This window comes from Pongo abelii, chromosome 17, assembly GCF_028885655.2.
Source record: "Pongo abelii isolate AG06213 chromosome 17, NHGRI_mPonAbe1-v2.0_pri, whole genome shotgun sequence".
Taxonomy (NCBI): domain Eukaryota; kingdom Metazoa; phylum Chordata; class Mammalia; order Primates; family Hominidae; genus Pongo; species Pongo abelii.
Window position 1 is genome coordinate 59,205,182 of NC_072002.2, and position 12,769 is coordinate 59,217,950.

Genomic DNA, 12,769 nt, shown 5'->3' on the forward strand with positions numbered 1-12,769 from the left:
GGAAGTCAAGTCAAGTGTCTAGGGAAAGAATAGTGGAACACTAAAGATGGTGTGTGGTAGACCAGTGACAACAGGGTGAGGGAGCAAGGAAAAAGACTGAATCATAGTCGTGAATGGGAAGTAAGTCAGGAATCTGGAAGAGACAAGGTGAAGAAGGATGGCATAACTCTTGGGGCATAGTTGAAGCCATCTCACCTAATTCTGGCAAAGTCCGATTAGAGTTGGCTGTTCAAAGGTAGCTTGATATCTGGCTACCTACCATTTGTGGACAGCTCAAACTCATGCAAAGTTATTTCTAATATTGCACTGTAATACTCTCTCCTTGCATTCACCATAGATCCCCTCTGTTCAGTTTCTTAAAAACCCTACAAACCAGTTCTATCCTCTGTTCCATGAGACAGCCTCCCCAGTATTTGAAAATGACTTGTATGCAGTGCCTTAGGCCGGCCTCTCTGTCTTAATCTGTTTCCCAATCACTCTGCAGGTTATTCCTAGTAACCCTTCTTAAGTGAGAGCTACTCTCTTTATGCATGTCATATTTAAATATACCTTAAATATGAATAAAGTAGAACCTATTCCTCCAGATGTAGAACACAGTGAGACTTCTGTAGGGTACTTTGTGTAGGGTCCTAGTCTTCTTAGGTTGTGTTTATGAGAACTTAAACCTCAGTAGTTTTATTAATGCTAAGTTGATTTTGGATTGGCATCCCAGAATGTGGAGATTATTTCAAATTTGATGTAGTTTGTCCATCATTTTGGTTATTTCTATTTTGTATCATCAGTGGATTTGAATTTTTTTTAAATGTCTTAGATGAAATCATAGAATAGGCCAGGGTTAAGTTTAAAAGTCAGGAGCATTCTTATAGAGAAGTCCCTTTATGTCTGTGGTCTTGGCCTCTTAAAATAAGTACCACACACTCATAGTAACACATGAGACCATATAGATACCCAGTCAAGAGAATGGAGCTTCATCTCAAGAATTTATCTAAACTGCTTAATAAATTATTTAGACTCTGTCACCCACACCAATGTGAACTTTGTCACTCTGGTTCTCTTTGGCTCTCTGTCTACTGGACTTGTATCTCACCTTCATGCATCTGTTGCTGGGCTTGATGACGAATTCTGTTTAAACTTAAAATCCTCTCTCAGGAATGAGTCTGGAATTTAGTACACCCAAAGCCCCAACATAGTGGGTCAAAGATACTCCTTCAGCCTAGTGCTCTTGGGAGAGAATAATCAATAGGTTGGTATTGATTTGCTAATCATTATTCGGTCCTGGCATTTTGACCAAATTTCTGGAATCTGTCTCCAAACTATCTTATGCCCTTAACTCACTGAAAGATATGAACTACTAACTTGTTTCTAACCCTGTGTAGGTTACTAAAACTTCAGACCCATTTCACACTTTGTAAAATGAAGGATCTTGGACAAAACAGCTTTTCAGAAAATGTTTTCCAAAATGAAATGTTGTTAGATTAAAACATGAGAAGGGAGGAAATTCAGTGATTAAAAAAGTTTTACAAATGCTTGTGTGATGGTTAATATTAGGTGTCAACTTGATTGGGTTGAGGGATGCCCAGATGGCTGGTGAAACTGTTTCTGGGCATGTCTGAGGGTGTTTCCAGAGGATATTGAGACATGAGTTCGTGGACTGAGAGGAAGACTCACTGTAAACGTGAGGCATCATCCAATCAGCTGGGAGTGGGCTAGGACAAAGTAGGAGGAGGAAGAGGAATACTCAGCTCCCTCTTGTTTTCTCTCCTCACAGTGGGACACCTTTTTTTTTTTTCTTCCTCCTGCCCTTAGACATCAAACTCCAGGTTTGTAGGCTTTTGGACTCTGGAACTTACAGCAGCCTCCTGAGTGTTCCCAGGCCTTAGGCTTCAGGCTAGGGGACGCACTATTGGCTTCTCTGGTTCTGAGGCTTTTGAACTTGGACTGAGCCTCTTTGGGAGCCACACTACTGGTTCGCTGGGAGACATGCTTCTGGCTCCTCTGGTTTTCCAGCTTGCAGACAGTCTCTCTTGGGACTTTGTGTTTGTAATCATGTGAGCCAATTCCCTGTTAATAAGTTCCATTTTATATATATCCCATTTGTCCTGTCTCTCTGGAAGATCCTAACCAATACAGCTTGGTTAAAAAAAGTTAAACAGGGTAATCACTCTGTGGTTCTTCTGTGTACATGTTAATAAAATTTGTGTTCCTTTTCTCCAATTAAAAAACAAAATTGGCCGGGCGTGGTGGCTCACGCCTGTAATCCCAGCACTTTCGGAGGCCGAGACAGGCGGATCACGAGGTCAGGAGATCAAGACCATCCTGGCTAATATGGTGAAACCCCGTCTCTACTAAAAATACAAAAAACATTAGCTGGCCGTGGTGGCACATGCCTGCCATCCCAGCTACTCAGGAGGCTGAGGAGGGGGAATCACTTGAACCCAGGAGGCAGAGGTTGCAGTGAGCTGAAATCGTGCCACCGTACTCCAGCCTGGGCAACAGAGTAAGACTCCATCTCAAAACAAACAAACAAACAAACAAGAAAAATGAAGTTAAACAATTTTCTTTATAAAGCGTTTCTCAGTCTTCCACATGCTGATGTTGCTAATATGCCTCGTGAGTCTCCACATGTGAGAAGTGCTATGCGGTTTTTCCCAAACTTTATTTGATCATGGAACACTTTCAAATAGGACACATTTTCCCTGGCACCCCTTTTGAGAAACACTGAACTAGCTGGTTTCTCACAGAGCCTTCTGGGATCACAGTGCTGACAAGTACATCCTTCACTCAGAGAGCCCAGGACTGGACGCAAAGGGCAGATTGCTACCCAGCCACAAGCCAGGCTCCAGGGCACACGGGGAGTGCTTGTCCTTCTGCTGCAATGACCACCATGAGGAGGGCGCCTCCTGACCACACCAGACATTGAAGAATGGGAGCAATTCCTTGGACGTGTCTCTCACACCACCCCTTTCCCTTCTCTTCCCTCCCCTCCTCAGCATTCAGGGCTTCTGCCTTGCTAAGCTCATTAACCTCCTTAATGATGCAGTATCTTTTTTTTCCATATAAACCTCTGTCCTTAAAATTTGCCATTCTCAGTGCTTCCTAGGAGGAGAGGTTGCTCTCCTGGGCTGCTCTGTGAATTGGAACTTGGCACCCCTCTATGTGGGGAGAATAAATAGCATGCTGTCTCTGGGGTGAGGACATGCTTAGGAGAGGACCAGGGAACAGTTTTGTGGATTTCTTGATTTTTCAAAATGACATTACTGGTTCACAAATGTGACATTTTGGTGCCCTGCAGATGGATACTCTAAATTTATTTGACAAAAGGCAGATTTAGCATTTTAAATTCTTCTTTTTGGTGGGGGAGAATGGCTATATAATTTAGTTCACGCATCTGACTCCTGAGCCATCCAAGATAATATACAGTTGTTAGGATGAGCCCCTATGATATTGTTAACAGCATCAGGTGATTTAGGGCAGTGGGGAAGGTTGGAGATGATTTCCAAAATCCCTTCAGTGGCCACTCCCCCTCTGTCCTGAGTTTGGCTTTAAGGCCAAGATCAGTCTCTCTGATCATTTTTGTCAGTGAAAAATGTATGATCTGAATTAAATACTCTTAGTCTCCATTAGTGGTTTACCAACTATCTGTGTGGTCCATATACAGCTCTACCCCTGTTGGGAATAGCAAGCGTGGCATTCTGTAGAACCTGCCTCACTGCTAATGCTTGCTCACTAGACAGGATCCATCCACACTAGCCACCTATAGCCAAGGATGCATGAACACACGCATACACTTATATATGCCTGAATTTGAGTGCTCTGTATCCCCTGCCAGCCTCCACTACAGTTAACTGGATTGCATTATTGTAAGGTCTAAAGAATGTTATGTTAGTAGCAATAGTGAACATTTACTCAACACTTACTATGTGCCTCTCTACTGTGTGCTTCATCTGTACTATCTTATTTAATCTTCCTAACAAATCTGATGGAAATATTTAGCAGATAATGAAATTGGAAATTTAGAGAGATTAAACAACTTGTCTCAATTTCACACCACTGAGATTTAATCCTGACTCCTGAGTCCAGACTCTTAAGAACTCTGTTTGAAAGTATTATAGGAAGCAATGCATAAATAACACAGTGCTGTGTAGATCAAGTAACATTAATTTGTTGCTAAACCTATCACAATTCAAAATGTGTCAAAGGATAATGAGGAAAGTCTAAGTCCCAAGACATCCCAGGCACATCATTTATGTTTGTTAGAGAGATGTGTTTCTGACCATTCCATTTCTGGTTGGAGATGAGTCTCTTATACATCGTCTCAGAGAGTACTAAGGTTGAGGAGGGGTGGAGGACTCTCTTATCAGGAGAGAGAACAGGGAAATCCCAGCTTCCATCCCTCCCATCTATTACCCATGTGGAGTCCAGCAATTTTGCCACCGATGCAGGGAGAGGTTAGTCTGGACATAGATTACTGAGGCAGCTGCTGATGTCAGGACACCCCAGAGCTCAGAGACTGAGAGCACACACTACTGAGCTTTAGCCAAATTAAGAAGTTTGATCAAATAAATCTGTTCTTAGATCATTTTCTTTACTAATTGGCACTTTCCTTGGAACAAATAAAACAGCTGAAAATAGATCTCAGGACCTAAATCTTGAGACTCCAGAAGTCACAGAGCTGAAAGAATTTTTTTTTTTTTTTTTGAGATGGAGTCTCGCTCTGTTGCCCAGGCTGGAGTGCAGTGGCGCAATCTCGGCTCACTGCAAGCTCCGCCTCCCAGGTTCAGGGCATTCTCCTGCCTCAGCCTCCCCAGTAGCTGGGGCTACAGGTGCCTGCCACCACACCCGGCTAATTTTTTGTATTTTTAGTAAAGACGGGGTTTCACTGTGTTAGCCAGGGTGGTTTCCATCTCCTGACCTCGTGATCCACCTGCCTTGGCCTCCTAAAGTGCTGGGATTACAGGCGTGAGCCACTGTGCCCGGCCTGAAAGATTTTTAAAAAGATCTTGCTGCTGATTTCATAAATCACATCAATGAACCATTGCATGTCCTTGACAATCTAGTTCTCCTGACTGCCTCTTTTTCTTTCCTGGTTTGATCATTAGGATGGTCTTATGAGAAATGATGGACCTGGATTCCCACCTATGTTTTCCACATCAGAAAATACTAACTTAGATTAAGGAGCATTTCTTCCATTGTCCACTGACGGAAGAGCCCCCCATGTGTCCCTGGGACGCCTGTAGGGACCGCCACAGATGCTGTATGTGTGTGATGCTGGCCCATGGTCTACAGCCAAACTCTCTTCAAAACCAGTCTCTCTAAATAACATGTTTCTCCATCAGAAAATCTAAATGTGGGTTCTTCCAAATTGGAGAACCATCATTTTTATTCCCTTAGTTCATAATTGGTGAGTCAGTTTTTTTGTGATGTGGCAAGGGGACAATATTTTGTTATCAAAATGTGCTGCTGTGGGGGTTAGATGTGCTTTTACAGGGCATGGGATGGTGGCAGCCTCTCGATTTTACCCATAGTGGTCCATGAGCCGTGAGCACTGTCTTCCTGTTTTATATCAAGAGGTATGTTTTCAATCAGCAGACTTTATGGCTCTGCAGTTGCCCCTAAGAATTGTGGCGTCTGCGAAGCTTTCCTGCGAAGGAGATACGTTCAACATGTAAAGCATAATCCCTCCCTGAAACCTTAAATTATCTAAACTGAAAGAACTTTCCGGGTCTAACTGGCTTTTCTCAGTGAGGTGGATTGTTTTCATTTGCTTCATTTCTCCTCTTTTGGCCTTTGAGCTGACTCTTGTCAGTTTCGTTCCTATTTAAAGTTAGTTTCACCTTTCAGTTCCCTCCTCCATCTTAGCCTTACAGAGTTTCAGTTCCCCAAACAGTGTGTGTGTGGGGTGAGGTGGGGAGAGAAGCTTTATAATTCAGTCTAAAATAAAAAGATTTCCCTGAAATATCACAAAGATATTGGACAATGAGAGAAAGGCAATTTGATTGAAGAACTAATCTAGCACATTTTATGATGTTAGGCAAGTCACTTATGGCAAATCTTTGAGCCTCACATTCCTGTGCTATATGCAATAGCTTTAAACTAGATTTTAGTTCTCAATTCTGGCTGCATGTTGGAATCACTAGGAAATTTTAAAAGCAGCAACCGAAAAACTCCAAAAAACTGACGTCTGCATCCTATCCTGTACCAATTAAACCAGAAAATCAAGAGATGATTTTTAGGCATTGGTATTTCTTTCAGGCTCCCCAGGTGATTTTTATGTGTGGCCAGGTTGGGAACTTCTGGCCTGCATGCTTGCAGAGAACCTGGGCTCCTTCTCAGCTGAGCATTGTCAGTAGTTGTGGTGGTGGAGGCTCTTGTTATAATAGCTGTAACAGTACTAGGGTAATACATGTCCCTGACTGGTGGTTCCATTTCCTATCAGACCTTTGCTTTGCTTGGTAAACACTGTTTCTGAAACAGGCCTTATTTTAAAGGTGGCCATATAGAATATTTTCACCTTTAACTTCTCACTACTTCCGTGTTGAGATAGAGGCCTCCTTTCATCAGGTCTCAGAAGTCTGTCTCTGGATGGGGAAGGGAGGAAGCTGGTTTACGTGGGTGCACTGCAGAGGCCTGAAATGTGTCTGTACTTGAAGATGCTCAGCTTAACCTATAAATTATCAGCCAGGACCTATTTAGAAGCCCAGTTCTGCCTTGGTTACCCAAGATCTCATTGCAGCAGTGGCCAGCAAAACCCAATTCTGAAATCTTGGTCAACTGACCTAATTTCTGTCATCAAAGGAAGGAGTGAGGCTTTGACTGAAGCCCAGTGCATTTTATTACCTTTAAGTTTAAATGCTTATTCAGAACCATTCTGGTTGACACACCTCCTCTTTCCTTTTCCTTCTCTCTTCTCTCTAGCCCCTGCCAATCCAAACATGACAGAAGCACAAAATCAAATTCAAATTTCAAGTGTAGTATGTGATAACAATAAATTTTTCAGTTATTTTGCAATCACTAGACCTAGAATTTGATTTTTTTTTATAAGACGGGTATGGAAATAGGGGGAGGTGTATATACTGTTTTTTAACTCACAGTAAAATATATTTAAATAGCATCAAATGGTGATTTCCACCATGCCATCTTCAGTTTGAGAAATAAAGGACACACAAAAAGAAGGGAGGAATCTCAAATAAGATTTAAGTTATGTTTATGATATCGAAGACATTTCTGTCCTTTGCGTATGGCTGATTAATGTGACATAGTATCTATTGCCCATAATGTCTTTCATATTGAAATAATTATAAAAATGGTTACAACATTTGTATCTACTGTGTACCAGAGATTGACTTAGAACTTTTACATTGAGGTCATCTTTAATTCTCACCACAAAATCAGCCGTGCTACTTTATTTATTTTTAAAGCATGTTTTATTTATTTTTAAAAAATTTATAATTGACATAATAATTTTACATATTTCTAGGGTATAAAGTGGGTTTTCAATGGATGTATATGTAGTGTAATGATCAAGTTCAGGTAATTACCATATACATTACATTAAACATTTATCATTTCTTTCTGGTGACAGCATTGAAAATTTTCTTTTCTAGCTATCTTGAACTATACACTTCATTGTTATTTGCTATAATCACCCTACAGTGTAATAGAACACCACAACTTATTCTTTCTGTCTGACTATAACTTTGTACCCATTGGCCAACCTTTACTGGTCCCCTCTCCCACATTTTAATTTTACTGATAAATAAAACTAAACAAAAGCTGAGGTTTAGCAAGCTTACAATGCTTGCCCAGGGTCATACATGATAGATCATAGCAGAACTAGATCAGTCCATGTCAATCCTAACATTCTTTACAGCACCCTACTAATCCTGAAGAATTGACTATAGTTCCTTATCAAGAGAATGTCCTCTTGAGTAAGGGCAGCCATAGATTACAGTGCTCTTATTGGATCTATGTTGTTATGTCAGTGTATTTCTTAAGACAACCTACCATATTTTTGTTAGAGATTTATGCCATACACATATTGCTTCTGAATGGACCTTTGGTAATCGTTGTTGTGTATGAGCCTCGTGATAACCAAAGGAAGTAGGCAGAATAATTGTTTTTCTTTCCTTTTTTTCCTGCTAAGGGGAGAAAATCCAGGCAAGGAGAAATCAATTGCCTTGTTTATAGGTTTTTTGATGTCCGAGCCAGGGCCTGGACTCAGGCCTTCTGACTCCTGCTCCAGTGGTCCTTCCATGACTTGTGACTAATGGTAGGTCTTTGTGCATGACCTGGCCCCATTGTTGTACCCTGGCTGACCCTGGCCATCTAAATGCACAGAAGGTGCTATATTAGGACCATTATGTAATGAACTGGGCCAGCTGGCTGGACTGGTCTTTCAAGATTTACCTCTCACCTTGGCCAATTCACAGTTCTACCAAGCTTCTAAACACTTTTTTTTTTCTTTTTCCTGCTTCAGGCTTTCCTGACTTCTTTTCCCACTTCTGGAGTGCTCTCTCTGGAGTTATCACTCTAGCAAATTCTTCCAGTTTTTTAGGCCCAGCCCAGAACAAACCTCTTCAGGAGCTCTTCCTTGACAGCAGCCTGTTCTTGGTATTACCCTAGGCCCTGAGTTCTTAAGATATTGTTATCTGGACTGTACAACCCATTAAGCAAGTGGCACATATAGGTTTAAATTTTATTCAGATCTTCAAGTACATGTAAAGCTAGAGGTATTTGTCCATTCTTTTCTGTGTGCCAGGTATGGAGGTAGATGTGGGAGTGGTGCTAGCATAGTTCTAAGCATACAGTGCTTAGAACAGATAACCATTGACTTGTCTCTTGTTTACTATATAGTATTATCTCAGTGGTTGACAGGGTATATTGTGAAGCAGAAAGGGAAGATATAATTATTTTTCAAACAGATATGGGTCATGAGTTTCCCATTGAGGCTGGGAATGTGGGAGTGGTACCCAGGGAAGGAAAGGCAATGCAAGCCCATGTCTGGGGTGAAAAAGCCAAGTCCTTCAAAGCATATTTAACAGTTCTGTCACCATCAATGATTAGCATTGGCAGAAAAAGGAACAGCCATTTCTAAAGTGAATCTAAGTGTCAGAATTTAAAGGTCCTGAACTGAACTCAACTATTGACTTGCTTTTAGCTCTTAAGTTATATCATTCTTTTTATGAGTTATTCATTCATTCTCTAAATAGTAACAGAGTATTTATTTGGTGTAAGGCATGATGTCAAGTATTACATAGAATAAAGACTTGGAAAAGATTTAGTGCCTGTCATCCAAAAGATATCATTAGCAGGAGGCAAACACTAATATGTATATAATAAGTGCTATATGAGTGGCACAAAGACAAGGGAGAAATTATTCTAGACTTTGCAGAGACCTCATTTACAGAAGTCTTCACTGATGAATTTAACTGGGCCTAAAAATTAAATAGAGATAGGGAGGGAAGCATGCCAGTCCATAAGTAAAACATCATTCCAGGTGTTGAGGGAACGATGAGTAACTACAGAGGTTGGAGTAAATAGTTGAAGTTATGAAATAGTAGGTCATAGAAGACGTTAAATGCAAGGTCATTGAAGTCAAACTTTGATGGGCAGAGGGGATATGGCAATGGTACAAACCAATGTGGCATAGAATCGAAAGAAATAATTCAAATTTGTGTCCCGGTGTCTTCACCTCTACAATAAGAAAAGGTAAACTGATCACTCCCTCTAGGCTTCCTGGCATGTGGTGAGAAACAGAGAGGCAATTTACATCAAGGTGTTTGCGTGTCTGGTGAAAGGAAGCACCACCGGCTACAGCATGGAGCTGGGTTGTTTGCAGTTGATGTTTACTGTATTGACTCTCTAAACTCCCACTGTGAACATTTTGGAAACTCAAGAGAGATAGTAAATGGTAATGGTCATTTAAAGCTATGAAACGCTTTCTCCAGTACTCTTCCAATTATGCTGAAAGCCAAAATTTAAATAATCTTTGGAGAGATATCCCTATGCTTCTGATAACATTAATTACTGACTGACCTCTCAGTCTCATTTGACATATTAATCCTTTCCTCCTTCTTAAAATATGTTTCCCTTGGCTTCTGGGACACTGCTCTTTATTCTCTCCATAGCTCACTGGTTGTTCCTTTTCTGAATCCTTTGCTGGTCCCTCTTTATCTCCCTGACCTCTAAACATTGGAGTGCCTCAGGACTCAGTTCTCCACCCTCTTCTCTTCTCTGTCCTTTCTCATGGCATTAAATATCATTTACACACATAGAACACCAAATGTTTATCTATATCCTGGACCTAACAGCTGAACTCCAAACTAATATCCATTCTGTTTTCCACATAGTAGCTAGAGTAATCATTTAAAACATCAGTCAAATTAGGATGCTCCTGTGCTCCAAACCCTCCTATAGCTCCCCATTTCATTTCGTGCAAAAGTGAACTCTTTGCAATGGCCTACGGAGTCCTAAGTGACCTGGCCCCTGTTAGTTGTTGGCCTTGTTTCACTATGTTCCACCTTACTGAATACTCTAAACCAAAATCTATCTCAAGCACTTGGCTTTTGCCATTTCTTCTGCCTGTAAGATTCTCCCCCAGACACCTGCAGTACTTGCCTCTGATTCCTCTGTTTAAATATCCATTCATTATCCATGATGTTTCTCCTGACTATCCTATAAAAAGTCACAGATTTCTCCCCTTCTAACTACCTCTGTTGTCATTGTTGTTGGTTGTCCTCCTTCTTCTTCTTCTTCCTTCTTCCTTCTTCTTCTTCTTCCTTCTTCCTTCTTCTTTCTTCCTTCTTCTTTCTTTGTTCTTCTTCTTTCTTCTTCTTCTTGGCAGAGCCTTGCTCTGTCACCGAGGCTGGAGTGCAGTGGCACGATCTCGGCTCATTGCAAGCTCCGCCTCCCGAGTACAAGCAATTCTCCTGCTTCAGCCTCCTGATTAGCTGGGACTACAGGCACCTGCCACCACGCCCGGCTAATTTTTTGTATTTTTAGTAGAGATGGGGTTTCACCATGTTAGTGAGGATGGCCTCGCTCTACTGAGCTCGTGATCCGACTGCCTCGGCCTCCCAAAGTGCTGGGATGTGAGCCACCGCACCCGGCCATCTCTGTTCTTCTTAACCTGCCTTATTTTTAGCATTTATCTGTAAATGCATACTACATATTTTACTCGCTTGTTTATTACCTGCCGTTCTGTGCTAGAGTGGAAGCTTTTTGAGGGCAGAGACTTTGTTCTGCTCACGTTGTGTCCTTGTACCTAGAACATAGTGCCTGGCACGTTCAACAAATATTTGTAAAATGATTTGTGAAGTAATCCCCTCTAAAGATAGAACTCAGAAGAGACAGTCAGGGTTAGGATCTAGCCCAGGATGAACTTTGTTAAAGGCCACAGCAAAGGAAAGCCCTTAAGGTGGAAGCCTGGGGTTGAGACCAGGTTTTGCCACAAACATGCTCTGTGTTATGAAATTCACCTAGAGCTCACAAACCACACTTCCCTTGTGTGTTGAATGGGTGCTGATATCTTACCTATAAGATAGAAGTAAAGATCAATTGAGTAGGTAGATGTACCTTTCCCTCTGTAGGAAAAAAAACAAACAAACAGATTTGGTTCCTCTTCTTTCCTTGCAGAAGGAAAGAAGTTGTCCCATTGATTTTGTTTCTATGTCTTTGGAACAAGATAGCAACACAAGGGTTTTGTTGTTATTGTTGTTTCCAGCTTTAAGCAGGCATTTTATGGGTGGATATGAAGGCATTTGGTTTTATTTTGGTGATGGTTTCTAATTTTATCTTCTCTTGTTTATGTAGGTTGTTTTGTTTTAATATGATCAATGGCCAGCAACTTCTCTGAGCCCTGTGGAAATGGTATCCAGGCTACGGAATAATTATTTTGTGAATGGCAGATCCAGTTTATGTTGGCACAGATCAAATTAATCATTATTAATCATGCCCCAATGACAGTAACCTCATCCCTTGCAGAAGTGCTATTCTTTATTAAGCAGTAATAGCTGTGAGGAATGACTGAGCTCTATTCTGGTTACACTCTACTGTGCCTTTCCCTATTTCTCAGCAGGAGGGAGAGCAACACACATCCAGAGTGAAAAAAAAAAGGAAGAATTAAAAACAAACAAGCACCCATGAAGCATCTCCCTCTTCCTACTACCTATGACAAGAACTCAAGTTCCAGCATAAGAAAAGAAAAGGGGCTTTGCAGTATGCTGCCCCTCAAAAGGAACAGAGTAAATGATTATAATAGTGATTAGAGTTATACTTAAGGAAGTGGTGTTTATTAGCCAGCCTGTAGTAGGACTAAATCCACAGGCTTCCTCACCTAGTTCCTCTGCCAGTGCTTGGATCTTGAGAGTTGCAATCTCTAAGCTTTTTAAACTAACTTCTATCTGAAAGGTACTTCCCATTCTGGGGTGTGTGTGTGTGTGGAATTGCTTCCAAGAACAAGATAAGCTCTTTGCCTAGGGAAAGTTAGTAAAGGAGGCTTACTGTTCAGTTTCAGTCTACATTGAAATACAGGACATATGGAAAATAGAGCATGATACATGGTCAGGCAGTGGACAAAGGGTCATGGGGCCTGGCTTCAGTTCTGGTTGTGTGACCTTAGGAAAGCTCTTAACTTCTTGTAGTCTTGATTTTTCACATCTGTAAATTGGAATGGTGATATGGAACATTATTTAGCCTTAAAAACGAAGGAAATTTGAATGCATGCTACAACATGGTTGAGACTTGAGGACATTATATGAAGTGAAATGAG

The 12,769-nt window shown here is 41.2% G+C and overlaps 1 protein-coding gene and 1 long non-coding RNA gene across 5 annotated transcripts in view; both read left to right on the plus strand.

The window, feature by feature from the left end:
* Window positions 1–12,769, plus strand: part of SETBP1 (SET binding protein 1) — a 383,903-nt gene that overhangs the window by 73,440 nt on the left and 297,694 nt on the right. The gene's annotated exons all lie outside the window — the stretch shown is intronic.
* LOC134760298 (uncharacterized) overlaps window positions 1–12,769 on the plus strand; it is a 115,914-nt gene that overhangs the window by 51,803 nt on the left and 51,342 nt on the right. Inside the window, exon 2 of the long non-coding RNA XR_010137581.1 lies at window positions 1–12,769. This exon is cut by the window's left edge and continues 41,003 nt beyond it; it is cut by the window's right edge and continues 51,342 nt beyond it. This is a non-coding gene — a long non-coding RNA (uncharacterized LOC134760298).